The following is a 27,729-nucleotide window of genomic DNA, read 5'->3' on the forward strand; positions in this document are numbered from 1 at the left end:
TAAAGCGAAAGGAACATGGCGGGTGCGACCATACCAGCACTAATGCACCGGATCCCATCAGAACTCCGAAGTTAAGCGTGCTTGGGCGAGAGTGGTACTAGGATGGGTGACCCCCTTGGAAGTCCTCGTGTTGCACCCCTCTCTTTTTTTTTTTCGAAATCCAAATTTCCTATTCGTTCTTTATCCTGTAGTAATTTAGCTCCGTCGGAACGATTGCTTTATATTTTGCTTCTTGTCGAAGCATGAAGGCGGGTCTGAAGGCGCGAGACAAATCAGGAACGGTACGGCTCGACCAAAGCCCGGATCGTCGCTCAAATTTGTCGGCGCAAATGTATCACCGCAACTAGGGGTGGCAATTTTCGACACGACCTGAAAACACGACACGAGCCTAACACGAAATTAATGGGTTTGGGTTGAGGTTTCGGGAATTCGGGTCAGAATCGGGTTGGACCCGATGAACCCGAAAAGAAAACCGGTCGATTTCGGGTCAACCCGTGGTGACCTGATATGACCCGATATGACCCGTTTACGAGTTAAAAATAATTTAATAAACATAAAAATAATTTTATCTAACTAAACTAAGTTATTCTTTTTTTCAAAGGCATTAATTACTTAATCCTAAACGAATTTATTTAATTTGCGTGAAGTTGAAATTATTATACTTGGACAAATAATATATTATATTATTTTTCACTTTTATATTGTTTTAATTTATTTTATATTTTGCTTGGGATAAAACACTTTTACGGTGTTTAATTTATTTTAGATTTGATTTGGAATCATTTATTTAAATTTTTATTACTTGATTATGTAATTAGTTTTGTGGGAAATTGATTTTATTAGAAATTACAGTGATAAATTAATAAATTAAAATTAAGTTTCGGGTCATTTCGGGTCGACCCGCCGCCCCGTAAACCTGAAATCTTCGGGTTCGGGTCAGCATACCTGACCCGTCACGGGTTGGCGGGTCGGGGTTCGGGTCAACAGATTTTCTGGCGGGTCTGTTGACCCGAACCCGACCCGCCAACCTGATTTGGACCCGAATTGCCACCCCTGACTGCAAGCGTGAAGGATTGATTTCATGATAATTTAGAGTTGCGGGATGAGGGAAAAAAACAGGGTGCAAATCAATAACAAAAAAAAAAATAAAGTAAATAAATAAAAGGATAAGTGGAAAATGCTTGAATTGACGCTTAAAATGAATTTCGGTCTAGAAAAGCCACACTGCTTCGCAGGACGGGGTAGTTTAAAAGAATAAAGCGAAAGGAACATGGCGGGTGCGACCATACCAGCACTAATGCACCGGATCCCATCAGAACTCCGAAGTTAAGCGTGCTTGGGCGAGAGTAGTACTAGGATGGGTGACCCCCTGGGAAGTCCTCGTGTTGCACCCCTCTCTTTTTTGTTTCGAAATCCAAATTTCCTATTCGTTCTTTATCCTGTAGTAATTTAGCTCCGTCGGAACGATTGCTTTATATTTTGCTTCTTGTCGAAGCATGAAGGCGGGTCTGAAGGCGCGAGACAAATCAGGAACGGTACGGCTCGACCAAAGCCCGGATCGTCGCTCAAATTTGTCGGCGCAAATGTATCACCGCAACTAGGGGTGGCAATTTTCGACACGACCTGAAAACACGACACGAGCCTAACACGAAATTAATGGGTTTGGGTTGAGGTTTCGGGAATTCGGGTCAGAATCGGGTTGGACCCGATGAACCCGAAAAGAAAACCGGTCGATTTCGGGTCAACCCGTGGTGACCTGATATGACCCGATATGACCCGTTTACGAGTTAAAAATAATTTAATAAACATAAAAATAATTTTATCTAACTAAACTAAGTTATTCTTTTTTTCAAAGGCATTAATTACTTAATCCTAAACGAATTTATTTAATTTGTGTGAAGTTGAAATTATTATACTTGGACAAATAATATATTATATTATTTTTCACTTTTATATTGTTTTAATTTATTTTATATTTTGCTTGGGATAAAACACTTTTACGGTGTTTAATTTATTTTAGATTTGATTTGGAATCATTTATTTAAATTTTTATTACTTGATTATGTAATTAGTTTTGTGAGAAATTGATTTTATTAGAAATTACAGTGATAAATTAATAAATTAAAATTAAGTTTCGGGTCATTTCGGGTCGACCCGCCGCCCCGTAAACCTGAAATCTTCGGGTTCGGGTCAGCATACCTGACCCGTCACGGGTTGGCGGGTCGGGGTTCGGGTCAACAGATTTTCTGGCGGGTCTGTTGACCCGAACCCGACCCGCCAACCTGATTTGGACCCGAATTGCCACCCCTGACTGCAAGCGTGAAGGATTGATTTCATGATAATTTAGAGTTGCGGGATGAGGGAAAAAAACAGGGTGCAAATCAATAACAAAGAGAAAAATAAAGTAAATAAATAAAAGGATAAGAGGAAAATGCTTGAATTGACGCTTAAAATGAATTTCGGTCAAGAAAAGCCACACTGCTTCGCAGGACGGGGTAGTTTAAAAGAATAAAGCGAAAGGAACATGGCTGGTGCGACCATACCAGCACTAATGCACCGGATCCCATCAGAACTCCGAAGTTAAGCGTGCTTGGGCGAGAGTAGTACTAGGATGGGTGACCCCCTGGGAAGTCCTCGTGTTGCACCCCTCTCTTTTTTGTTTCGAAATCCAAATTTCCTATTCGTTCTTTATCCTGTAGTAATTTAGCTCCGTCGGAACGATTGCTTTATATTTTGCTTCTTGTCGAAGCATGAAGGCGGGTCTGAAGGCGCGAGACAAATCAGGAACGGTACGGCTCGATCAAAGCCCGGATCGTCGCTCAAATTTGTCGGCGCAAATGTATCACCGCAACTAGGGGTGGCAATTTTCGACACGACCTGAAAACACGACACGAGCCTAACACGAAATTAATGGGTTTGGGTTGAGGTTTCGGGAATTCGGGTCAGAATCGGGTTGGACCCGATGAACCCGAAAAGATAACCGGTCGATTTCGGGTCAACCCGTGGTGACCTGATATGACCCGATATGACCCGTTTACGAGTTAAAAATAATTTAATAAACATAAAAATAATTTTATCTAACTAAACTAAGTTATTCTTTTTTTCAAAGGCATTAATTACTTAATCCTAAACGAATTTATTTAATTTGTGTGAAGTTGAAATTATTATACTTGGACAAATAATATATTATATTATTTTTCACTTTTATATTGTTTTAATTTATTTTATATTTTGCTTGGGATAAAACACTTTTACGGTGTTTAATTTATTTTAGATTTGATTTGGAATCATTTATTTAAATTTTTATTACTTGATTATGTAATTAGTTTTGTGAGAAATTGATTTTATTAGAAATTACAGTGATAAATTAATAAATTAAAATTAAGTTTCGGGTCATTTCGGGTCGACCCGCCGCCCCGTAAACCTGAAATCTTCGGGTTCGGGTCAGCATACCTGACCCGTCACGGGTTGGCGGGTCGGGGTTCGGGTCAACAGATTTTCTGGCGGGTCTGTTGACCCGAACCCGACCCGCCAACCTGATTTGGACCCGAATTGCCACCCCTGACTGCAAGCGTGAAGGATTGATTTCATGATAATTTAGAGTTGCGGGATGAGGGAAAAAAACAGGGTGCAAATCAATAACAAAAAGAAAAATAAAGTAAATAAATAAAAGGATAAGAGGAAAATGCTTGAATTGACGCTTAAAATGAATTTCGGTCTAGAAAAGCCACACTGCTTCGCAGGACGGGGTAGTTTAAAAGAATAAAGCGAAAGGAACATGGCGGGTGCGACCATACCAGCACTAATGCACCGGATCCCATCAGAACTCCGAAGTTAAGCGTGCTTGGGCGAGAGTGGTACTAGGATGGGTGACCCCCTGGGAAGTCCTCGTGTTGCACCCCTCTCTTTTTTGTTTCGAAATCCAAATTTCCTATTCGTTCTTTATCCTGTAGTAATTTAGCTCCGTCGGAACGATTGCTTTATATTTTGCTTCTTGTCGAAGCATGAAGGCGGGTCTGAAGGCGCGAGACAAATCAGGAACGGTACGGCTCGACCAAAGCCCGGATCGTCGCTCAAATTTGTCGGCGCAAATGTATCACCGCAACTAGGGGTGGCAATTTTCGACACGACCTGAAAACACGACACGAGCATAACACGAAATTAATGGGTTTGGGTTGAGGTTTCGGGAATTCGGGTCAGAATCGGGTTGGACCCGATGAACCCGAAAAGAAAACCGGTCGATTTCGGGTCAACCCGTGGTGACCTGATATGACCCGATATGACCCGTTTACGAGTTAAAAATAATTTAATAAACATAAAAATAATTTTATCTAACTAAACTAAGTTATTCTTTTTTTCAAAGGCATTAATTACTTAATCCTAAACGAATTTATTTAATTTGTGTGAACTTGAAATTATTATACTTGGACAAATAATATATTATATTATTTTTCACTTTTATATTGTTTTAATTTATTTTATATTTTGCTTGGGATAAAACACTTTTACGGTGTTTAATTTATTTTAGATTTGATTTGGAATCATTTATTTAAATTTTTATTACTTGATTATGTAATTAGTTTTGTGAGAAATTGATTTTATTAGAAATTACAGTGATAAATTAATAAATTAAAATTAAGTTTCGGGTCATTTCGGGTCGACCCGCCGCCCCGTAAACCTGAAATCTTCGGGTTCGGGTCAGCATACCTGACCCGTCACGGGTTGGCGGGTCGGGGTTCGGGTCAACAGATTTTCTGGCGGGTCTGTTGACCCGAACCCGACCCGCCAACCTGATTTGGACCCGAATTGCCACCCCTGACTGCAAGCGTGAAGGATTGATTTCATGATAATTTAGAGTTGCGGGATGAGGGAAAAAAACAGGGTGCAAATCAATAACAAAAAAAAAATAAAGTAAATAAATAAAAGGATAAGAGGAAAATGCTTGAATTGACGCTTAAAATGAATTTCGGTCTAGAAAAGCCACACTGCTTCGCAGGACGGGGTAGTTTAAAAGAATAAAGCGAAAGGAACATGGCGGGTGCGACCATACCAGCACTAATGCACCGGATCCCATCAGAACTCCGAAGTTAAGCGTGCTTGGGCGAGAGTGGTACTAGGATGGGTGACCCCCTGGGAAGTCCTCGTGTTGCACCCCTCTCTTTTTTGTTTCGAAATCCAAATTTCCTATTCGTTCTTTATCCTGTAGTAATTTAGCTCCGTCGGAACGATTGCTTTATATTTTGCTTCTTGTCGAAGCATGAAGGCGGGTCTGAAGGCGCGAGACAAATCAGGAACGGTACGGCTCGATCAAAGCCCGGATCGTCGCTCAAATTTGTCGGCGCAAATGTATCACCGCAACTAGGGGTGGCAATTTTCGACACGACCTGAAAACACGATACGAGCCTAACACGAAATTAATGGGTTTGGGTTGAGGTTTCGGGAATTCGGGTCAGAATCCGGTTGGACCCGATGAACCCGAAAAGAAAACCGGTCGATTTCGGGTCAACCCGTGGTGACCTGATATGACCCGATATGACCCGTTTACGAGTTAAAAATAATTTAATAAACATAAAATAATTTTATCTAACTAAACTAAGTTATTCTTTTTTTCAAAGGCATTAATTACTTAATCCTAAACGAATTTATTTAATTTGTGTGAAGTTGAAATTATTATACTTGGACAAATAATATATTATATTATTTTTCACTTTTATATTGTTTTAATTTATTTTATATTTTGCTTGGGATAAAACACTTTTACGGTGTTTAATTTATTTTAGATTTGATTTGGAATCATTTATTTAAATTTTTATTACTTGATTATGTAATTAGTTTTGTGAGAAATTGATTTTATTAGAAATTACAGTGATAAATTAATAAATTAAAATTAAGTTTCGGGTCATTTCGGGTCGACCCGCCGCCCCGTAAACCTGAAATCTTCGGGTTCGGGTCAGCATACCTGACCCGTCACGGGTTGGCGGGTCGGGGTTCGGGTCAACAGATTTTCTGGCGGGTCTGTTGACCCGAACCCGACCCGCCAACCTGATTTGGACCCGAATTGCCACCCCTGACTGCAAGCGTGAAGGATTGATTTCATGATAATTTAGAGTTGCGGGATGAGGGAAAAAAACAGGGTGCAAATCAATAACAAAAGAAAAATAAAGTAAATAAATAAAAGGATAAGAGGAAAATGCTTGAATTGACGCTTAAAATGAATTTCGGTCTAGAAAATCCACACTGCTTCGCAGGACGGGGTAGTTTAAAAGAATAAAGCGAAAGGAACATGGCGGGTGCGACCATACCAGCACTAATGCACCGGATCCCATCAGAACTCCGAAGTTAAGCGTGCTTGGGCGAGAGTGGTACTAGGATGGGTGACCCCCTGGGAAGTCCTCGTGTTGCACCCCTCTCTTTTTTGTTTCGAAATCCAAATTTCCTATTCGTTCTTTATCCTGTAGTAATTTAGCTCCGTCGGAACGATTGCTTTATATTTTGCTTCTTGTCGAAGCATGAAGGCGGGTCTGAAGGCGCGAGACAAATCAGGAACGGTACGGCTCGATCAAAGCCCGGATCGTCGCTCAAATTTGTCGGCGCAAATGTATCACCGCAACTAGGGGTGGCAATTTTCGACACGACCTGAAAACACGATACGAGCCTAACACGAAATTAATGGGTTTGGGTTGAGGTTTCGGGAATTCGGGTCAGAATCCGGTTGGACCCGATGAACCCGAAAAGAAAACCGGTCGATTTCGGGTCAACCCGTGGTGACCTGATATGACCCGATATGACCCGTTTACGAGTTAAAAATAATTTAATAAACATAAAATAATTTTATCTAACTAAACTAAGTTATTCTTTTTTTCAAAGGCATTAATTACTTAATCCTAAACGAATTTATTTAATTTGTGTGAAGTTGAAATTATTATACTTGGACAAATAATATATTATATTATTTTTCACTTTTATATTGTTTTAATTTATTTTATATTTTGCTTGGGATAAAACACTTTTACGGTGTTTAATTTATTTTAGATTTGATTTGGAATCATTTATTTAAATTTTTATTACTTGATTATGTAATTAGTTTTGTGAGAAATTGATTTTATTAGAAATTACAGTGATAAATTAATAAATTAAAATTAAGTTTCGGGTCATTTCGGGTCGACCCGCCGCCCCGTAAACCTGAAATCTTCGGGTTCGGGTCAGCATACCTGACCCGTCACGGGTTGGCGGGTCGGGGTTCGGGTCAACAGATTTTCTGGCGGGTCTGTTGACCCGAACCCGACCCGCCAACCTGATTTGGACCCGAATTGCCACCCCTGACTGCAAGCGTGAAGGATTGATTTCATGATAATTTAGAGTTGCGGGATGAGGGAAAAAAACAGGGTGCAAATCAATAACAAAAGAAAAATAAAGTAAATAAATAAAAGGATAAGAGGAAAATGCTTGAATTGACGCTTAAAATGAATTTCGGTCTAGAAAATCCACACTGCTTCGCAGGACGGGGTAGTTTAAAAGAATAAAGCGAAAGGAACATGGCGGGTGCGACCATACCAGCACTAATGCACCGGATCCCATCAGAACTCCGAAGTTAAGCGTGCTTGGGCGAGAGTGGTACTAGGATGGGTGACCCCCTGGGAAGTCCTCGTGTTGCACCCCTCTCTTTTTTGTTTCGAAATCCAAATTTCCTATTCGTTCTTTATCCTGTAGTAATTTAGCTCCGTCGGAACGATTGCTTTATATTTTGCTTCTTGTCGAAGCATGAAGGCGGGTCTGAAGGCGCGAGACAAATCAGGAACGGTACGGCTCGATCAAAGCCCGGATCGTCGCTCAAATTTGTCGGCGGAAATGTATCACCGCAACTAGGGGTGGCAATTTTCGACACGACCTGAAAACACTTTACGAGCCTAACACGAAATTAATGGGTTTGGGTTGAGGTTTCGGGAATTCGGGTCAGAATCCGGTTGGACCCGATGAACCCGAAAAGAAAACCGGTCGATTTCGGGTCAACCCGTGGTGACCTGATATGACCCGATATGACCCGTTTACGAGTTAAAAATAATTTAATAAACATAAAAATAATTTTATCTAACTAAACTAAGTTATTCTTTTTTTCAAAGGCATTAATTACTTAATCCTAAACGAATTTATTTAATTTGTGTGAAGTTGAAATTATTATACTTGGACAAATAATATATTATATTATTTTTCACTTTTATATTGTTTTATTTTATTTTATATTTTGCTTGGGATAAAACACTTTTACGGTGTTTAATTTATTTTAGATTTGATTTGGAATCATTTATTTAAATTTTTATTACTTGATTATGTAATTAGTTTTGTGAGAAATTGATTTTATTAGAAATTACAGTGATAAATTAATAAATTAAAATTAAGTTTCGGGTCATTTCGGGTCGACCCGCCGCCCCGTAAACCTGAAATCTTCGGGTTCGGGTCAGCATACCTGACCCGTCACGGGTTGGCGGGTCGGGGTTCGGGTCAACAGATTTTCTGGCGGGTCTGTTGACCCGAACCCGACCCGCCAACCTGATTTGGACCCGAATTGCCACCCCTGACTGCAAGCGTGAAGGATTGATTTCATGATAATTTAGAGTTGCGGGATGAGGGAAAAAAACAGGGTGCAAATCAATAACAAAAAAAAAATAAAGTAAATAAATAAAAGGATAAGAGGAAAATGCTTGAATTGACGCTTAAAATGAATTTCGGTCTAGAAAAGCCACACTGCTTCGCAGGACGGGGTAGTTTAAAAGAATAAAGCGAAAGGAACATGGCGGGTGCGACCATACCAGCACTAATGCACCGGATCCCATCAGAACTCCGAAGTTAAGCGTGCTTGGGCGAGAGTGGTACTAGGATGGGTGACCCCCTGGGAAGTCCTCGTGTTGCACCCCTCTCTTTTTTGTTTCGAAATCCAAATTTCCTATTCGTTCTTTATCCTGTAGTAATTTAGCTCCGTCGGAACGATTGCTTTATATTTTGCTTCTTGTCGAAGCATGAAGGCGGGTCTGAAGGCGCGAGACAAATCAGGAACGGTACGGCTCGACCAAAGCCCGGATCGTCGCTCAAATTTGTCGGCGCAAATGTATCACCGCAACTAGGGGTGGCAATTTTCGACACGACCTGAAAACACGACACGAGCATAACACGAAATTAATGGGTTTGGGTTGAGGTTTCGGGAATTCGGGTCAGAATCCGGTTGGACCCGATGAACCCGAAAAGAAAACCGGTCGATTTCGGGTCAACCCGTGGTGACCTGATATGACCCGATATGACCCGTTTACGAGTTAAAAATAATTTAATAAACATAAAAATAATTTTATCTAACTAAACTAAGTTATTCTTTTTTTCAAAGGCATTAATTACTTAATCCTAAACGAATTTATTTAATTTGTGTGAAGTTGAAATTATTATACTTGGACAAATAATATATTATATTATTTTTCACTTTTATATTGTTTTAATTTATTTTATATTTTGCTTGGGATAAAACACTTTTACGGTGTTTAATTTATTTTAGATTTGATTTGGAATCATTTATTTAAATTTTTATTACTTGATTATGTAATTAGTTTTGTGAGAAATTGATTTTATTAGAAATTACAGTGATAAATTAATAAATTAAAATTAAGTTTCGGGTCATTTCGGGTCGACCCGCCGCCCCGTAAACCTGAAATCTTCGGGTTCGGGTCAGCATACCTGACCCGTCACGGGTTGGCGGGTCGGGGTTCGGGTCAACAGATTTTCTGGCGGGTCTGTTGACCCGAACCCGACCCGCCAACCTGATTTGGACCCGAATTGCCACCCCTGACTGCAAGCGTGAAGGATTGATTTCATGATAATTTAGAGTTGCGGGATGAGGGAAAAAAACAGGGTGCAAATCAATAACAAAAAAAAAATAAAGTAAATAAATAAAAGGATAAGAGGAAAATGCTTGAATTGACGCTTAAAATGAATTTCGGTCTAGAAAAGCCACACTGCTTCGCAGGACGGGGTAGTTTAAAAGAATAAAGCGAAAGGAACATGGCGGGTGCGACCATACCAGCACTAATGCACCGGATCCCATCAGAACTCCGAAGTTAAGCGTGCTTGGGCGAGAGTGGTACTAGGATGGGTGACCCCCTGGGAAGTCCTCGTGTTGCACCCCTCTCTTTTTTGTTTCGAAATCCAAATTTCCTATTCGTTCTTTATCCTGTAGTAATTTAGCTCCGTCGGAACGATTGCTTTATATTTTGCTTCTTGTCGAAGCATGAAGGCGGGTCTGAAGGCGCGAGACAAATCAGGAACGGTACGGCTCGATCAAAGCCCGGATCGTCGCTCAAATTTGTCGGCGGAAATGTATCACCGCAACTAGGGGTGGCAATTTTCGACACGACCTGAAAACACGATACGAGCCTAACACGAAATTAATGGGTTTGGGTTGAGGTTTCGGGAATTCGGGTCAGAATCCGGTTGGACCCGATGAACCCGAAAAGAAAACCGGTCGATTTCGGGTCAACCCGTGGTGACCTGATATGACCCGATATGACCCGTTTACGAGTTAAAAATAATTTAATAAACATAAAAATAATTTTATCTAACTAAACTAAGTTATTCTTTTTTTCAAAGGCATTAATTACTTAATCCTAAACGAATTTATTTAATTTGTGTGAACTTGAAATTATTATACTTGGACAAATAATATATTATATTATTTTTCACTTTTATATTGTTTTATTTTATTTTATATTTTGCTTGGGATAAAACACTTTTACGGTGTTTAATTTATTTTAGATTTGATTTGGAATCATTTATTTAAATTTTTATTACTTGATTATGTAATTAGTTTTGTGAGAAATTGATTTTATTAGAAATTACAGTGATAAATTAATAAATTAAAATTAAGTTTCGGGTCATTTCGGGTCGACCCGCCGCCCCGTAAACCTGAAATCTTCGGGTTCGGGTCAGCATACCTGACCCGTCACGGGTTGGCGGGTCGGGGTTCGGGTCAACAGATTTTCTGGCGGGTCTGTTGACCCGAACCCGACCCGCCAACCTGATTTGGACCCGAATTGCCACCCCTGACTGCAAGCGTGAAGGATTGATTTCATGATAATTTAGAGTTGCGGGATGAGGGAAAAAAACAGGGTGCAAATCAATAACAAAAAAAAATAAAGTAAATAAATAAAAGGATAAGAGGAAAATGCTTGAATTGACGCTTAAAATGAATTTCGGTCTAGAAAAGCCACACTGCTTCGCAGGACGGGGTAGTTTAAAAGAATAAAGCGAAAGGAACATGGCGGGTGCGACCATACCAGCACTAATGCACCGGATCCCATCAGAACTCCGAAGTTAAGCGTGCTTGGGCGAGAGTGGTACTAGGATGGGTGACCCCCTGGGAAGTCCTCGTGTTGCACCCCTCTCTTTTTTGTTTCGAAATCCAAATTTCCTATTCGTTCTTTATCCTGTAGTAATTTAGCTCCGTCGGAACGATTGCTTTATATTTTGCTTCTTGTCGAAGCATGAAGGCGGGTCTGAAGGCGCGAGACAAATCAGGAACGGTACGGCTCGACCAAAGCCCGGATCGTCGCTCAAATTTGTCGGCGCAAATGTATCACCGCAACTAGGGGTGGCAATTTTCGACACGACCTGAAAACACGACACGAGCATAACACGAAATTAATGGGTTTGGGTTGAGGTTTCGGGAATTCGGGTCAGAATCGGGTTGGACCCGATGAACCCGAAAAGAAAACCGGTCGATTTCGGGTCAACCCGTGGTGACCTGATATGACCCGATATGACCCGTTTACGAGTTAAAAATAATTTAATAAACATAAAAATAATTTTATCTAACTAAACTAAGTTATTCTTTTTTTCAAAGGCATTAATTACTTAATCCTAAACGAATTTATTTAATTTGTGTGAACTTGAAATTATTATACTTGGACAAATAATATATTATATTATTTTTCACTTTTATATTGTTTTAATTTATTTTATATTTTGCTTGGGATAAAACACTTTTACGGTGTTTAATTTATTTTAGATTTGATTTGGAATCATTTATTTAAATTTTTATTACTTGATTATGTAATTAGTTTTGTGAGAAATTGATTTTATTAGAAATTACAGTGATAAATTAATAAATTAAAATTAAGTTTCGGGTCATTTCGGGTCGACCCGCCGCCCCGTAAACCTGAAATCTTCGGGTTCGGGTCAGCATACCTGACCCGTCACGGGTTGGCGGGTCGGGGTTCGGGTCAACAGATTTTCTGGCGGGTCTGTTGACCCGAACCCGACCCGCCAACCTGATTTGGACCCGAATTGCCACCCCTGACTGCAAGCGTGAAGGATTGATTTCATGATAATTTAGAGTTGCGGGATGAGGGAAAAAAACAGGGTGCAAATCAATAACAAAAAAAAAATAAAGTAAATAAATAAAAGGATAAGAGGAAAATGCTTGAATTGACGCTTAAAATGAATTTCGGTCTAGAAAAGCCACACTGCTTCGCAGGACGGGGTAGTTTAAAAGAATAAAGCGAAAGGAACATGGCGGGTGCGACCATACCAGCACTAATGCACCGGATCCCATCAGAACTCCGAAGTTAAGCGTGCTTGGGCGAGAGTGGTACTAGGATGGGTGACCCCCTGGGAAGTCCTCGTGTTGCACCCCTCTCTTTTTTGTTTCGAAATCCAAATTTCCTATTCGTTCTTTATCCTGTAGTAATTTAGCTCCGTCGGAACGATTGCTTTATATTTTGCTTCTTGTCGAAGCATGAAGGCGGGTCTGAAGGCGCGAGACAAATCAGGAACGGTACGGCTCGACCAAAGCCCGGATCGTCGCTCAAATTTGTCGGCGCAAATGTATCACCGCAACTAGGGGTGGCAATTTTCGACACGACCTGAAAACACGACACGAGCATAACACGAAATTAATGGGTTTGGGTTGAGGTTTCGGGAATTCGGGTCAGAATCGGGTTGGACCCGATGAACCCGAAAAGAAAACCGGTCGATTTCGGGTCAACCCGTGGTGACCTGATATGACCCGATATGACCCGTTTACGAGTTAAAAATAATTTAATAAACATAAAAATAATTTTATCTAACTAAACTAAGTTATTCTTTTTTTCAAAGGCATTAATTACTTAATCCTAAACGAATTTATTTAATTTGTGTGAAGTTGAAATTATTATACTTGGACAAATAATATATTATATTATTTTTCACTTTTATATTGTTTTAATTTATTTTATATTTTGCTTGGGATAAAACACTTTTACGGTGTTTAATTTATTTTAGATTTGATTTGGAATCATTTATTTAAATTTTTATTACTTGATTATGTAATTAGTTTTGTGAGAAATTGATTTTATTAGAAATTACAGTGATAAATTAATAAATTAAAATTAAGTTTCGGGTCATTTCGGGTCGACCCGCCGCCCCGTAAACCTGAAATCTTCGGGTTCGGGTCAGCATACCTGACCCGTCACGGGTTGGCGGGTCGGGGTTCGGGTCAACAGATTTTCTGGCGGGTCTGTTGACCCGAACCCGACCCGCCAACCTGATTTGGACCCGAATTGCCACCCCTGACTGCAAGCGTGAAGGATTGATTTCATGATAATTTAGAGTTGCGGGATGAGGGAAAAAAACAGGGTGCAAATCAATAACAAAGAGAAAAATAAAGTAAATAAATAAAAGGATAAGAGGAAAATGCTTGAATTGACGCTTAAAATGAATTTCGGTCAAGAAAAGCCACACTGCTTCGCAGGACGGGGTAGTTTAAAAGAATAAAGCGAAAGGAACATGGCTGGTGCGACCATACCAGCACTAATGCACCGGATCCCATCAGAACTCCGAAGTTAAGCGTGCTTGGGCGAGAGTAGTACTAGGATGGGTGACCCCCTGGGAAGTCCTCGTGTTGCACCCCTCTCTTTTTTGTTTCGAAATCCAAATTTCCTATTCGTTCTTTATCCTGTAGTAATTTAGCTCCGTCGGAACGATTGCTTTATATTTTGCTTCTTGTCGAAGCATGAAGGCGGGTCTGAAGGCGCGAGACAAATCAGGAACGGTACGGCTCGATCAAAGCCCGGATCGTCGCTCAAATTTGTCGGCGCAAATGTATCACCGCAACTAGGGGTGGCAATTTTCGACACGACCTGAAAACACGACACGAGCCTAACACGAAATTAATGGGTTTGGGTTGAGGTTTCGGGAATTCGGGTCAGAATCGGGTTGGACCCGATGAACCCGAAAAGATAACCGGTCGATTTCGGGTCAACCCGTGGTGACCTGATATGACCCGATATGACCCGTTTACGAGTTAAAAATAATTTAATAAACATAAAAATAATTTTATCTAACTAAACTAAGTTATTCTTTTTTTCAAAGGCATTAATTACTTAATCCTAAACGAATTTATTTAATTTGTGTGAAGTTGAAATTATTATACTTGGACAAATAATATATTATATTATTTTTCACTTTTATATTGTTTTATTTTATTTTATATTTTGCTTGGGATAAAACACTTTTACGGTGTTTAATTTATTTTAGATTTGATTTGGAATCATTTATTTAAATTTTTATTACTTGATTATGTAATTAGTTTTGTGAGAAATTGATTTTATTAGAAATTACAGTGATAAATTAATAAATTAAAATTAAGTTTCGGGTCATTTCGGGTCGACCCGCCGCCCCGTAAACCTGAAATCTTCGGGTTCGGGTCAGCATACCTGACCCGTCACGGGTTGGCGGGTCGGGGTTCGGGTCAACAGATTTTCTGGCGGGTCTGTTGACCCGAACCCGACCCGCCAACCTGATTTGGACCCGAATTGCCACCCCTGACTGCAAGCGTGAAGGATTGATTTCATGATAATTTAGAGTTGCGGGATGAGGGAAAAAAACAGGGTGCAAATCAATAACAAAAAGAAAAATAAAGTAAATAAATAAAAGGATAAGAGGAAAATGCTTGAATTGACGCTTAAAATGAATTTCGGTCTAGAAAAGCCACACTGCTTCGCAGGACGGGGTAGTTTAAAAGAATAAAGCGAAAGGAACATGGCGGGTGCGACCATACCAGCACTAATGCACCGGATCCCATCAGAACTCCGAAGTTAAGCGTGCTTGGGCGAGAGTGGTACTAGGATGGGTGACCCCCTGGGAAGTCCTCGTGTTGCACCCCTCTCTTTTTTGTTTCGAAATCCAAATTTCCTATTCGTTCTTTATCCTGTAGTAATTTAGCTCCGTCGGAACGATTGCTTTATATTTTGCTTCTTGTCGAAGCATGAAGGCGGGTCTGAAGGCGCGAGACAAATCAGGAACGGTACGGCTCGACCAAAGCCCGGATCGTCGCTCAAATTTGTCGGCGCAAATGTATCACCGCAACTAGGGGTGGCAATTTTCGACACGACCTGAAAACACGACACGAGCATAACACGAAATTAATGGGTTTGGGTTGAGGTTTCGGGAATTCGGGTCAGAATCGGGTTGGACCCGATGAACCCGAAAAGAAAACCGGTCGATTTCGGGTCAACCCGTGGTGACCTGATATGACCCGATATGACCCGTTTACGAGTTAAAAATAATTTAATAAACATAAAAATAATTTTATCTAACTAAACTAAGTTATTCTTTTTTTCAAAGGCATTAATTACTTAATCCTAAACGAATTTATTTAATTTGTGTGAACTTGAAATTATTATACTTGGACAAATAATATATTATATTATTTTTCACTTTTATATTGTTTTAATTTATTTTATATTTTGCTTGGGATAAAACACTTTTACGGTGTTTAATTTATTTTAGATTTGATTTGGAATCATTTATTTAAATTTTTATTACTTGATTATGTAATTAGTTTTGTGAGAAATTGATTTTATTAGAAATTACAGTGATAAATTAATAAATTAAAATTAAGTTTCGGGTCATTTCGGGTCGACCCGCCGCCCCGTAAACCTGAAATCTTCGGGTTCGGGTCAGCATACCTGACCCGTCACGGTTTGGCGGGTCGGGGTTCGGGTCAACAGATTTTCTGGCGGGTCTGTTGACCCGAACCCGACCCGCCAACCTGATTTGGACCCGAATTGCCACCCCTGACTGCAAGCGTGAAGGATTGATTTCATGATAATTTAGAGTTGCGGGATGAGGGAAAAAAACAGGGTGCAAATCAATAACAAAAAAAAAATAAAGTAAATAAATAAAAGGATAAGAGGAAAATGCTTGAATTGACGCTTAAAATGAATTTCGGTCTAGAAAAGCCACACTGCTTCGCAGGACGGGGTAGTTTAAAAGAATAAAGCGAAAGGAACATGGCGGGTGCGACCATACCAGCACTAATGCACCGGATCCCATCAGAACTCCGAAGTTAAGCGTGCTTGGGCGAGAGTGGTACTAGGATGGGTGACCCCCTGGGAAGTCCTCGTGTTGCACCCCTCTCTTTTTTGTTTCGAAATCCAAATTTCCTATTCGTTCTTTATCCTGTAGTAATTTAGCTCCGTCGGAACGATTGCTTTATATTTTGCTTCTTGTCGAAGCATGAAGGCGGGTCTGAAGGCGCGAGACAAATCAGGAACGGTACGGCTCGACCAAAGCCCGGATCGTCGCTCAAATTTGTCGGCGCAAATGTATCACCGCAACTAGGGGTGGCAATTTTCGACACGACCTGAAAACACGACACGAGCATAACACGAAATTAATGGGTTTGGGTTGAGGTTTCGGGAATTCGGGTCAGAATCGGGTTGGACCCGATGAACCCGAAAAGAAAACCGGTCGATTTCGGGTCAACCCGTGGTGACCTGATATGACCCGATATGACCCGTTTACGAGTTAAAAATAATTTAATAAACATAAAAATAATTTTATCTAACTAAACTAAGTTATTCTTTTTTTCAAAGGCATTAATTACTTAATCCTAAACGAATTTATTTAATTTGTGTGAAGTTGAAATTATTATACTTGGACAAATAATATATTATATTATTTTTCACTTTTATATTGTTTTAATTTATTTTATATTTTGCTTGGGATAAAACACTTTTACGGTGTTTAATTTATTTTAGATTTGATTTGGAATCATTTATTTAAATTTTTATTACTTGATTATGTAATTAGTTTTGTGAGAAATTGATTTTATTAGAAATTACAGTGATAAATTAATAAATTAAAATTAAGTTTCGGGTCATTTCGGGTCGACCCGCCGCCCCGTAAACCTGAAATCTTCGGGTTCGGGTCAGCATACCTGACCCGTCACGGGTTGGCGGGTCGGGGTTCGGGTCAACAGATTTTCTGGCGGGTCTGTTGACCCGAACCCGACCCGCCAACCTGATTTGGACCCGAATTGCCACCCCTGACTGCAAGCGTGAAGGATTGATTTCATGATAATTTAGAGTTGCGGGATGAGGGAAAAAAACAGGGTGCAAATCAATAACAAAAAGAAAAATAAAGTAAATAAATAAAAGGATAAGAGGAAAATGCTTGAATTGACGCTTAAAATGAATTTCGGTCTAGAAAATCCACACTGCTTCGCAGGACGGGGTAGTTTAAAAGAATAAAGCGAAAGGAACATGGCGGGTGCGACCATACCAGCACTAATGCACCGGATCCCATCAGAACTCCGAAGTTAAGCGTGCTTGGGCGAGAGTGGTACTAGGATGGGTGACCCCCTGGGAAGTCCTCGTGTTGCACCCCTCTCTTTTTTGTTTCGAAATCCAAATTTCCTATTCGTTCTTTATCCTGTAGTAATTTAGCTCCGTCGGAACGATTGCTTTATATTTTGCTTCTTGTCGAAGCATGAAGGCGGGTCTGAAGGCGCGAGACAAATCAGGAACGGTACGGCTCGATCAAAGCCCGGATCGTCGCTCAAATTTGTCGGCGGAAATGTATCACCGCAACTAGGGGTGGCAATTTTCGACACGACCTGAAAACACTTTACGAGCCTAACACGAAATTAATGGGTTTGGGTTGAGGTTTCGGGAATTCGGGTCAGAATCCGGTTGGACCCGATGAACCCGAAAAGAAAACCGGTCGATTTCGGGTCAACCCGTGGTGACCTGATATGACCCGATATGACCCGTTTACGAGTTAAAAATAATTTAATAAACATAAAAATAATTTTATCTAACTAAACTAAGTTATTCTTTTTTTCAAAGGCATTAATTACTTAATCCTAAACGAATTTATTTAATTTGTGTGAAGTTGAAATTATTATACTTGGACAAATAATATATTATATTATTTTTCACTTTTATATTGTTTTATTTTATTTTATATTTTGCTTGGGATAAAACACTTTTACGGTGTTTAATTTATTTTAGATTTGATTTGGAATCATTTATTTAAATTTTTATTACTTGATTATGTAATTAGTTTTGTGAGAAATTGATTTTATTAGAAATTACAGTGATAAATTAATAAATTAAAATTAAGTTTCGGGTCATTTCGGGTCGACCCGCCGCCCCGTAAACCTGAAATCTTCGGGTTCGGGTCAGCATACCTGACCCGTCACGGGTTGGCGGGTCGGGGTTCGGGTCAACAGATTTTCTGGCGGGTCTGTTGACCCGAACCCGACCCGCCAACCTGATTTGGACCCGAATTGCCACCCCTGACTGCAAGCGTGAAGGATTGATTTCATGATAATTTAGAGTTGCGGGATGAGGGAAAAAAATAGGGTGCAAATCAATAACAAAAAAAAATAAAGTAAATAAATAAAAGGATAAGAGGAAAATGCTTGAATTGACGCTTAAAATGAATTTCGGTCTAGAAAAGCCACACTGCTTCGCAGGACGGGGTAGTTTAAAAGAATAAAGCGAAAGGAACATGGCGGGTGCGACCATACCAGCACTAATGCACCGGATCCCATCAGAACTCCGAAGTTAAGCGTGCTTGGGCGAGAGTGGTACTAGGATGGGTGACCCCCTGGGAAGTCCTCGTGTTGCACCCCTCTCTTTTTTGTTTCGAAATCCAAATTTCCTATTCGTTCTTTATCCTGTAGTAATTTAGCTCCGTCGGAACGATTGCTTTATATTTTGCTTCTTGTCGAAGCATGAAGGCGGGTCTGAAGGCGCGAGACAAATCAGGAACGGTACGGCTCGACCAAAGCCCGGATCGTCGCTCAAATTTGTCGGCGCAAATGTATCACCGCAACTAGGGGTGGCAATTTTCGACACGACCTGAAAACACGACACGAGCATAACACGAAATTAATGGGTTTGGGTTGAGGTTTCGGGAATTCGGGTCAGAATCGGGTTGGACCCGATGAACCCGAAAAGAAAACCGGTCGATTTCGGGTCAACCCGTGGTGACCTGATATGACCCGATATGACCCGTTTACGAGTTAAAAATAATTTAATAAACATAAAAATAATTTTATCTAACTAAACTAAGTTATTCTTTTTTTCAAAGGCATTAATTACTTAATCCTAAACGAATTTATTTAATTTGTGTGAAGTTGAAATTATTATACTTGGACAAATAATATATTATATTATTTTTCACTTTTATATTGTTTTAATTTATTTTATATTTTGCTTGGGATAAAACACTTTTACGGTGTTTAATTTATTTTAGATTTGATTTGGAATCATTTATTTAAATTTTTATTACTTGATTATGTAATTAGTTTTGTGAGAAATTGATTTTATTAGAAATTACAGTGATAAATTAATAAATTAAAATTAAGTTTCGGGTCATTTCGGGTCGACCCGCCGCCCCGTAAACCTGAAATCTTCGGGTTCGGGTCAGCATACCTGACCCGTCACGGGTTGGCGGGTCGGGGTTCGGGTCAACAGATTTTCTGGCGGGTCTGTTGACCCGAACCCGACCCGCCAACCTGATTTGGACCCGAATTGCCATCCCTGACTGCAAGCGTGAAGGATTGATTTCATGATAATTTAGAGTTGCGGGATGAGGGAAAAAAACAGGGTGCAAATCAATAACAAAAAAAAAATAAAGTAAATAAATAAAAGGATAAGAGGAAAATGCTTGAATTGACGCTTAAAATGAATTTCGGTCTAGAAAAGCCACACTGCTTCGCAGGACGGGGTAGTTTAAAAGAATAAAGCGAAAGGAACATGGCGGGTGCGACCATACCAGCACTAATGCACCGGATCCCATCAGAACTCCGAAGTTAAGCGTGCTTGGGCGAGAGTGGTACTAGGATGGGTGACCCCCTGGGAAGTCCTCGTGTTGCACCCCTCTCTTTTTTGTTTCGAAATCCAAATTTCCTATTCGTTCTTTATCCTGTAGTAATTTAGCTCCGTCGGAACGATTGCTTTATATTTTGCTTCTTGTCGAAGCATGAAGGCGGGTCTGAAGGCGCGAGACAAATCAGGAACGGTACGGCTCGATCAAAGCCCGGATCGTCGCTCAAATTTGTCGGCGCAAATGTATCACCGCAACTAGGGGTGGCAATTTTCGACACGACCTGAAAACACGATTCGAGCCTAACACGAAATTAATGGGTTTGGGTTGAGGTTTCGGGAATTCGGGTCAGAATCCGGTTGGACCCGATGAACCCGAAAAGAAAACCGGTCGATTTCGGGTCAACCCGTGGTGACCTGATATGACCCGATATGACCCGTTTACGAGTTAAAAATAATTTAATAAACATAAAAATAATTTTATCTGACTAAACTAAGTTATTCTTTTTTTCAAAGGCATTAATTACTTAATCCTAAACGAATTTATTTAATTTGTGTGAAGTTGAAATTATTATACTTGGACAAATAATATATTATATTATTTTTCACTTTTATATTGTTTTAATTTATTTTATATTTTGCTTGGGATAAAACACTTTTACGGTGTTTAATTTATTTTAGATTTGATTTGGAATCATTTATTTAAATTTTTATTACTTGATTATGTAATTAGTTTTGTGAGAAATTGATTTTATTAGAAATTACAGTGATAAATTAATAAATTAAAATTAAGTTTCGGGTCATTTCGGGTCGACCCGCCGCCCCGTAAACCTGAAATCTTCGGGTTCGGGTCAGCATACCTGACCCGTCACGGGTTGGCGGGTCGGGGTTCGGGTCAACAGATTTTCTGGCGGGTCTGTTGACCCGAACCCGACCCGCCAACCTGATTTGGACCCGAATTGCCACCCCTGACTGCAAGCGTGAAGGATTGATTTCATGATAATTTAGAGTTGCGGGATGAGGGAAAAAAACAGGGTGCAAATCAATAACAAAGAGAAAAATAAAGTAAATAAATAAAAGGATAAGAGGAAAATGCTTGAATTGACGCTTAAAATGAATTTTGGTCAAGAAAAGCCACACTGCTTCGCAGGACGGGGTAGTTTAAAAGAATAAAGCGAAAGGAACATGGCTGGTGCGACCATACCAGCACTAATGCACCGGATCCCATCAGAACTCCGAAGTTAAGCGTGCTTGGGCGAGAGTAGTACTAGGATGGGTGACCCCCTGGGAAGTCCTCGTGTTGCACCCCTCTCTTTTTTGTTTCGAAATCCAAATTTCCTATTCGTTCTTTATCCTGTATTAATTTAGCTCCTTCGGAACGATTGCTTTATATTTTGCTTCTTGTCGAAGCATGAAGGCGGGTCTGAAGGCGCGAGACAAATCAGGAACGGTACGGCTCGATCAAAGCCCGGATCGTCGCTCAAATTTGTCGGCGCAAATGTATCACCGCAACTAGGGGTGGCAATTTTCGACACGACCTGAAAACACGACACGAGCCTAACACGAAATTAATGGGTTTGGGTTGAGGTTTCGGGAATTCGGGTCAGAATCGGGTTGGACCCGATGAACCCGAAAAGATAACCGGTCGATTTCGGGTCAACCCGTGGTGACCTGATATGACCCGATATGACCCGTTTACGAGTTAAAAATAATTTAATAAACATAAAAATAATTTTATCTAACTAAACTAAGTTATTCTTTTTTTCAAAGGCATTAATTACTTAATCCTAAACGAATTTATTTAATTTGTGTGAAGTAGAAATTATTATACTTGGACAAATAATATATTATATTATTTTTCACTTTTATATTGTTTTATTTTATTTTATATTTTGCTTGGGATAAAACACTTTTACGGTGTTTAATTTATTTTAGATTTGATTTGGAATCATTTATTTAAATTTTTATTACTTGATTATGTAATTAGTTTTGTGAGAAATTGATTTTATTAGAAATTACAGTGATAAATTAATAAATTAAAATTAAGTTTCGGGTCATTTCGGGTCGACCCGCCGCCCCGTAAACCTGAAATCTTCGGGTTCGGGTCAGCATACCTGACCCGTCACGGGTTGGCGGGTCGGGGTTCGGGTCAACAGATTTTCTGGCGGGTCTGTTGACCCGAACCCGACCCGCCAACCTGATTTGGACCCGAATTGCCACCCCTGACTGCAAGCGTGAAGGATTGATTTCATGATAATTTAGAGTTGCGGGATGAGGGAAAAAAACAGGGTGCAAATCAATAACAAAAAAAAATAAAGTAAATAAATAAAAGGATAAGAGGAAAATGCTTGAATTGACGCTTAAAATGAATTTCGGTCTAGAAAAGCCACACTGCTTCGCAGGACGGGGTAGTTTAAAAGAATAAAGCGAAAGGAACATGGCGGGTGCGACCATACCAGCACTAATGCACCGGATCCCATCAGAACTCCGAAGTTAAGCGTGCTTGGGCGAGAGTGGTACTAGGATGGGTGACCCCCTGGGAAGTCCTCGTGTTGCACCCCTCTCTTTTTTGTTTCGAAATCCAAATTTCCTATTCGTTCTTTATCCTGTAGTAATTTAGCTCCGTCGGAACGATTGCTTTATATTTTGCTTCTTGTCGAAGCATGAAGGCGGGTCTGAAGGCGCGAGACAAATCAGGAACGGTACGGCTCGACCAAAGCCCGGATCGTCGCTCAAATTTGTCGGCGCAAATGTATCACCGCAACTAGGGGTGGCAATTTTCGACACGACCTGAAAACACGACACGAGCCTAACACGAAATTAATGGGTTTGGGTTGAGGTTTCGGGAATTCGGGTCAGAATCGGGTTGGACCCGATGAACCCGAAAAGAAAACCGGTCGATTTCGGGTCAACCCGTGGTGACCTGATATGACCCGATATGACCCGTTTACGAGTTAAAAATAATTTAATAAACATAAAAATAATTTTATCTAACTAAACTAAGTTATTCTTTTTTTCAAAGGCATTAATTACTTAATCCTAAACGAATTTATTTAATTTGTGTGAAGTTGAAATTATTATACTTGGACAAATAATATATTATATTATTTTTCACTTTTATATTGTTTTAATTTATTTTATATTTTGCTTGGGATAAAACACTTTTACGGTGTTTAATTTATTTTAGATTTGATTTGGAATCATTTATTTAAATTTTTATTACTTGATTATGTAATTAGTTTTGTGAGAAATTGATTTTATTAGAAATTACAGTGATAAATTAATAAATTAAAATTAAGTTTCGGGTCATTTCGGGTCTACCCGCCGCCCCGTAAACCTGAAATCTTCGGGTTCGGGTCAGCATACCTGACCCGTCACGGGTTGGCGGGTCGGGGTTCGGGTTAACAGATTTTCTGGCGGGTCTGTTGACCCGAACCCGACCCGCCAACCTGATTTGGACCCGAATTGCCACCCCTGACTGCAAGCGTGAAGGATTGATTTCATGATAATTTAGAGTTGCGGGATGAGGGAAAAAAACAGGGTGCAAATCAATAAAAAAAAAAATATAAAGTAAATAAATAAAAGGATAAGAGGAAAATGCTTGAATTGACGCTTAAAATGAATTTCGGTCTAGAAAAGCCACACTGCTTCGCAGGACGGGGTAGTTTAAAAGAATAACGCGAAAGGAACATGGCGGGTGCGATTATACCAGCACTAATGCACCGGATCCCATCAGAACTCCGAAGTTAAGCGTGCTTGGGCGAGAGTAGTACTAGGATGGGTGACCCCCTGGGAAGTCCTCGTGTTGCACCCCTCTCTTTTTTGTTTCGAAATCCAAATTTCCTATTCATTCTTTATCCTGTAGTAATTTAGCTCCGTCGGAACGATTGCTTAATATTTTGCTTCTTGTCGAAGCGTGAAGGAGGATCTGAAGGCGCGAGACAAATCAGGAACGGTACGGCTCGATCAAAGCCCGGATCGTCGCTCAAATTTGTCGGCGCAAATGTATCACCGCAACTAGGGGTGGCAATTTTCGACACGACACGAACCTAACACGAAATTAATGGGTTTGGGTTGAGGTTTCGGGAATTCGGGTCAGAATCGGGTTGGACCCGATGAACCCGAAAAGATAACCGGTCGATTTCGGGTCAACCCGTGGTGACCTGATATGACCCGATATGACCCGTTTACGAGTTAAAAATAATTTAATAAACATAAAAATAATTTTATCTAACTAAACTAAGTTATTCTTTTTTTCAAAGGCATTAATTACTTAATCCTAAACGAATTTATTTAATTTGTGTGAAGTAGAAATTATTATACTTGGACAAATAATATATTATATTATTTTTCACTTTTATATTGTTTTATTTTATTTTATATTTTGCTTGGGATAAAACACTTTTACGGTGTTTAATTTATTTTAGATTTGATTTGGAATCATTTATTTAAATTTTTATTACTTGATTATGTAATTAGTTTTGTGAGAAATTGATTTTATTAGAAATTACAGTGATAAATTAATAAATTAAAATTAAGTTTCGGGTCATTTCGGGTCGACCCGCCGCCCCGTAAACCTGAAATCTTCGGGTTCGGGTCAGCATACCTGACCCGTCACGGGTTGGCGGGTCGGGGTTCGGGTCAACAGATTTTCTGGCGGGTCTGTTGACCCGAACCCGACCCGCCAACCTGATTTGGACCCGAATTGCCACCCCTGACTGCAAGCGTGAAGGATTGATTTCATGATAATTTAGAGTTGCGGGATGAGGGAAAAAAACAGGGTGCAAATCAATAACAAAAAAAAATAAAGTAAATAAATAAAAGGATAAGAGGAAAATGCTTGAATTGACGCTTAAAATGAATTTCGGTCTAGAAAAGCCACACTGCTTCGCAGGACGGGGTAGTTTAAAAGAATAAAGCGAAAGGAACATGGCGGGTGCGACCATACCAGCACTAATGCACCGGATCCCATCAGAACTCCGAAGTTAAGCGTGCTTGGGCGAGAGTGGTACTAGGATGGGTGACCCCCTGGGAAGTCCTCGTGTTGCACCCCTCTCTTTTTTGTTTCGAAATCCAAATTTCCTATTCGTTCTTTATCCTGTAGTAATTTAGCTCCGTCGGAACGATTGCTTTATATTTTGCTTCTTGTCGAAGCATGAAGGCGGGTCTGAAGGCGCGAGACAAATCAGGAACGGTACGGCTCGACCAAAGCCCGGATCGTCGCTCAAATTTGTCGGCGCAAATGTATCACCGCAACTAGGGGTGGCAATTTTCGACACGACCTGAAAACACGACACGAGCCTAACACGAAATTAATGGGTTTGGGTTGAGGTTTCGGGAATTCGGGTCAGAATCGGGTTGGACCCGATGAACCCGAAAAGAAAACCGGTCGATTTCGGGTCAACCCGTGGTGACCTGATATGACCCGATATGACCCGTTTACGAGTTAAAAATAATTTAATAAACATAAAAATAATTTTATCTAACTAAACTAAGTTATTCTTTTTTTCAAAGGCATTAATTACTTAATCCTAAACGAATTTATTTAATTTGTGTGAAGTTGAAATTATTATACTTGGACAAATAATATATTATATTATTTTTCACTTTTATATTGTTTTAATTTATTTTATATTTTGCTTGGGATAAAACACTTTTACGGTGTTTAATTTATTTTAGATTTGATTTGGAATCATTTATTTAAATTTTTATTACTTGATTATGTAATTAGTTTTGTGAGAAATTGATTTTATTAGAAATTACAGTGATAAATTAATAAATTAAAATTAAGTTTCGGGTCATTTCGGGTCTACCCGCCGCCCCGTAAACCTGAAATCTTCGGGTTCGGGTCAGCATACCTGACCCGTCACGGGTTGGCGGGTCGGGGTTCGGGTTAACAGATTTTCTGGCGGGTCTGTTGACCCGAACCCGACCCGCCAACCTGATTTGGACCCGAATTGCCACCCCTGACTGCAAGCGTGAAGGATTGATTTCATGATAATTTAGAGTTGCGGGATGAGGGAAAAAAACAGGGTGCAAATCAATAAAAAAAAAAATATAAAGTAAATAAATAAAAGGATAAGAGGAAAATGCTTGAATTGACGCTTAAAATGAATTTCGGTCTAGAAAAGCCACACTGCTTCACAGGACGGGGTAGTTTAAAAGAATAACGCGAAAGGAACATGGCGGGTGCGATTATACCAGCACTAATGCACCGGATCCCATCAGAACTCCGAAGTTAAGCGTGCTTGGGCGAGAGTAGTACTAGGATGGGTGACCCCCTGGGAAGTCCTCGTGTTGCACCCCTCTCTTTTTTGTTTCGAAATCCAAATTTCCTATTCATTCTTTATCCTGTAGTAATTTAGCTCCGTCGGAACGATTGCTTAATATTTTGCTTCTTGTCGAAGCGTGAAGGAGGATCTGAAGGCGCGAGACAAATCAGGAACGGTACGGCTCGATCAAAGCCCGGATCGTCGCTCAAATTTGTCGGCGCAAATGTATCACCGCAACTAGGGGTGGCAATTTTCGACACGACACGAACCTAACACGAAATTAATGGGTTTGGGTTGAGGTTTCGGGAATTCGGGTCAGAATCGGGTTGGACCCGATGAACCCGAAAAGAAAACCGGTCGATTTCGGGTCAACCCGTGGTGACCTGATATGACCCGATATGACCCGTTTACGAATTAAAAATAATTTAATAAACATAAAAATAATTTTATCTAACTAAACTAAGTTATTCTTTTTTTCAAAGGCATTAATTACTTAATCCTAAACGAATTTATTTAATTTGTGTGAAGTTGAAATTATTATACTTGGACAAATAATATATTATATTATTTTTCACTTTTGTATTGTTTTAATTTATTTTATATTTTGCTTGGGATAAAACACTTTTACGGTGTTTAATTTATTTTAGATTTGATTTGGAATCATTTATTTAAATTTTTATTACTTGATTATGTAATTAGTTTTGTGAGAAATTGATTTTATTAGAAATTACAGTGATAAATTAATAAATTAAAATTAAGTTTCGGGTCATTTCGGGTCGACCCGCCGCCCCGTAAACCTGAAATTTTCGGGTTCGGGTCAGCATACCTGACCCGTCACGGGTTGGCGGGTCGGGGTTCGGGTCAACAGATTTTCTGGCGGGTCTGTTGACCCGAACCCGACCCGCCAAACTGATTTGGACCCGAATTGCCACCCCTAACTGCAAGCGTGAAGGATTGATTTCATGATAATTTAGAGTTGCGGGATGAGGGAAAAAAACAGGGTGCAAATCAATAACAAAAAAAAATATAAAGTAAATAAATAAAAGGATAAGAGGAAAATGCTTGAATTGACGCTTAAAATGAATTTCGGTCTAGAAAAGCCACACTGCTTCGCAGGACTGGGTAGTTTAAAGGAATAAAGCGAAAGAAAAATGGCGCGTGCGATCATACCGGCATTAATGCACCGGATCCCATCAGAACTCCGAAGTTAAGCGTGCTTAGGCGAGAGTAGTACTAGGATGGGTGACCCCCTGGGAAGTCCTCGTGTTGCACCCCTCTCAATTTTGTTTCGAAATCCAAATTTCCTATTCGTTCTTTATCCT

At 39.9% G+C, this 27,729-nt stretch overlaps 23 non-coding genes across 23 annotated transcripts; all 23 read left to right on the plus strand.

Annotated features, from left to right (window-relative positions):
* Nucleotides 1-20: 20 nt before the first annotated feature.
* On the plus strand, nt 21-139 carry LOC140031116 (5S ribosomal RNA). Its single transcript, XR_011835037.1, has one exon. It is a non-coding gene; the product is annotated as a 5S ribosomal RNA (ribosomal RNA).
* Nucleotides 140-1,275: 1,136 nt separating this feature from the next.
* On the plus strand, nt 1,276-1,394 carry LOC140023493 (5S ribosomal RNA). The gene has a single exon (XR_011827461.1). It is a non-coding gene; the product is annotated as a 5S ribosomal RNA (ribosomal RNA).
* A 1,135-nt stretch (nt 1,395-2,529) lies between these two features.
* On the plus strand, nt 2,530-2,648 carry LOC140030045 (5S ribosomal RNA). The gene has a single exon (XR_011833959.1). It is a non-coding gene; the product is annotated as a 5S ribosomal RNA (ribosomal RNA).
* Nucleotides 2,649-3,783: 1,135 nt separating this feature from the next.
* Nucleotides 3,784-3,902, plus strand: LOC140030552 (5S ribosomal RNA). The gene has a single exon (XR_011834467.1). It is a non-coding gene; the product is annotated as a 5S ribosomal RNA (ribosomal RNA).
* Nucleotides 3,903-5,036: 1,134 nt separating this feature from the next.
* LOC140030553 (5S ribosomal RNA) lies at nt 5,037-5,155 on the plus strand. The gene has a single exon (XR_011834468.1). It is a non-coding gene; the product is annotated as a 5S ribosomal RNA (ribosomal RNA).
* A 1,133-nt stretch (nt 5,156-6,288) lies between these two features.
* On the plus strand, nt 6,289-6,407 carry LOC140030554 (5S ribosomal RNA). Its single transcript, XR_011834469.1, has one exon. It is a non-coding gene; the product is annotated as a 5S ribosomal RNA (ribosomal RNA).
* A 1,133-nt stretch (nt 6,408-7,540) lies between these two features.
* Nucleotides 7,541-7,659, plus strand: LOC140030555 (5S ribosomal RNA). Its single transcript, XR_011834470.1, has one exon. It is a non-coding gene; the product is annotated as a 5S ribosomal RNA (ribosomal RNA).
* Nucleotides 7,660-8,793: 1,134 nt separating this feature from the next.
* Nucleotides 8,794-8,912, plus strand: LOC140030556 (5S ribosomal RNA). Its single transcript, XR_011834471.1, has one exon. It is a non-coding gene; the product is annotated as a 5S ribosomal RNA (ribosomal RNA).
* A 1,134-nt stretch (nt 8,913-10,046) lies between these two features.
* Nucleotides 10,047-10,165, plus strand: LOC140030557 (5S ribosomal RNA). Its single transcript, XR_011834472.1, has one exon. It is a non-coding gene; the product is annotated as a 5S ribosomal RNA (ribosomal RNA).
* Nucleotides 10,166-11,298: 1,133 nt separating this feature from the next.
* On the plus strand, nt 11,299-11,417 carry LOC140030558 (5S ribosomal RNA). The gene has a single exon (XR_011834473.1). It is a non-coding gene; the product is annotated as a 5S ribosomal RNA (ribosomal RNA).
* A 1,134-nt stretch (nt 11,418-12,551) lies between these two features.
* LOC140030560 (5S ribosomal RNA) lies at nt 12,552-12,670 on the plus strand. The gene has a single exon (XR_011834475.1). It is a non-coding gene; the product is annotated as a 5S ribosomal RNA (ribosomal RNA).
* Nucleotides 12,671-13,805: 1,135 nt separating this feature from the next.
* LOC140030046 (5S ribosomal RNA) lies at nt 13,806-13,924 on the plus strand. The gene has a single exon (XR_011833960.1). It is a non-coding gene; the product is annotated as a 5S ribosomal RNA (ribosomal RNA).
* Nucleotides 13,925-15,059: 1,135 nt separating this feature from the next.
* LOC140030561 (5S ribosomal RNA) lies at nt 15,060-15,178 on the plus strand. Its single transcript, XR_011834476.1, has one exon. It is a non-coding gene; the product is annotated as a 5S ribosomal RNA (ribosomal RNA).
* A 1,134-nt stretch (nt 15,179-16,312) lies between these two features.
* Nucleotides 16,313-16,431, plus strand: LOC140030562 (5S ribosomal RNA). Its single transcript, XR_011834477.1, has one exon. It is a non-coding gene; the product is annotated as a 5S ribosomal RNA (ribosomal RNA).
* A 1,135-nt stretch (nt 16,432-17,566) lies between these two features.
* On the plus strand, nt 17,567-17,685 carry LOC140030563 (5S ribosomal RNA). The gene has a single exon (XR_011834478.1). It is a non-coding gene; the product is annotated as a 5S ribosomal RNA (ribosomal RNA).
* Nucleotides 17,686-18,818: 1,133 nt separating this feature from the next.
* Nucleotides 18,819-18,937, plus strand: LOC140030564 (5S ribosomal RNA). The gene has a single exon (XR_011834479.1). It is a non-coding gene; the product is annotated as a 5S ribosomal RNA (ribosomal RNA).
* Nucleotides 18,938-20,071: 1,134 nt separating this feature from the next.
* LOC140030566 (5S ribosomal RNA) lies at nt 20,072-20,190 on the plus strand. Its single transcript, XR_011834481.1, has one exon. It is a non-coding gene; the product is annotated as a 5S ribosomal RNA (ribosomal RNA).
* Nucleotides 20,191-21,325: 1,135 nt separating this feature from the next.
* Nucleotides 21,326-21,444, plus strand: LOC140030047 (5S ribosomal RNA). The gene has a single exon (XR_011833961.1). It is a non-coding gene; the product is annotated as a 5S ribosomal RNA (ribosomal RNA).
* Nucleotides 21,445-22,577: 1,133 nt separating this feature from the next.
* On the plus strand, nt 22,578-22,696 carry LOC140030567 (5S ribosomal RNA). The gene has a single exon (XR_011834482.1). It is a non-coding gene; the product is annotated as a 5S ribosomal RNA (ribosomal RNA).
* Nucleotides 22,697-23,830: 1,134 nt separating this feature from the next.
* Nucleotides 23,831-23,949, plus strand: LOC140030188 (5S ribosomal RNA). The gene has a single exon (XR_011834102.1). It is a non-coding gene; the product is annotated as a 5S ribosomal RNA (ribosomal RNA).
* Nucleotides 23,950-25,069: 1,120 nt separating this feature from the next.
* Nucleotides 25,070-25,188, plus strand: LOC140030568 (5S ribosomal RNA). Its single transcript, XR_011834483.1, has one exon. It is a non-coding gene; the product is annotated as a 5S ribosomal RNA (ribosomal RNA).
* Nucleotides 25,189-26,322: 1,134 nt separating this feature from the next.
* Nucleotides 26,323-26,441, plus strand: LOC140030189 (5S ribosomal RNA). Its single transcript, XR_011834103.1, has one exon. It is a non-coding gene; the product is annotated as a 5S ribosomal RNA (ribosomal RNA).
* Nucleotides 26,442-27,563: 1,122 nt separating this feature from the next.
* On the plus strand, nt 27,564-27,682 carry LOC140032034 (5S ribosomal RNA). Its single transcript, XR_011835960.1, has one exon. It is a non-coding gene; the product is annotated as a 5S ribosomal RNA (ribosomal RNA).
* The last annotated feature ends 47 nt before the right edge of the window (nt 27,683-27,729 follow it).

This window comes from Coffea arabica, chromosome 11e (genome assembly GCF_036785885.1).
Source record: "Coffea arabica cultivar ET-39 chromosome 11e, Coffea Arabica ET-39 HiFi, whole genome shotgun sequence".
NCBI classification, from domain to species: domain Eukaryota; kingdom Viridiplantae; phylum Streptophyta; class Magnoliopsida; order Gentianales; family Rubiaceae; genus Coffea; species Coffea arabica.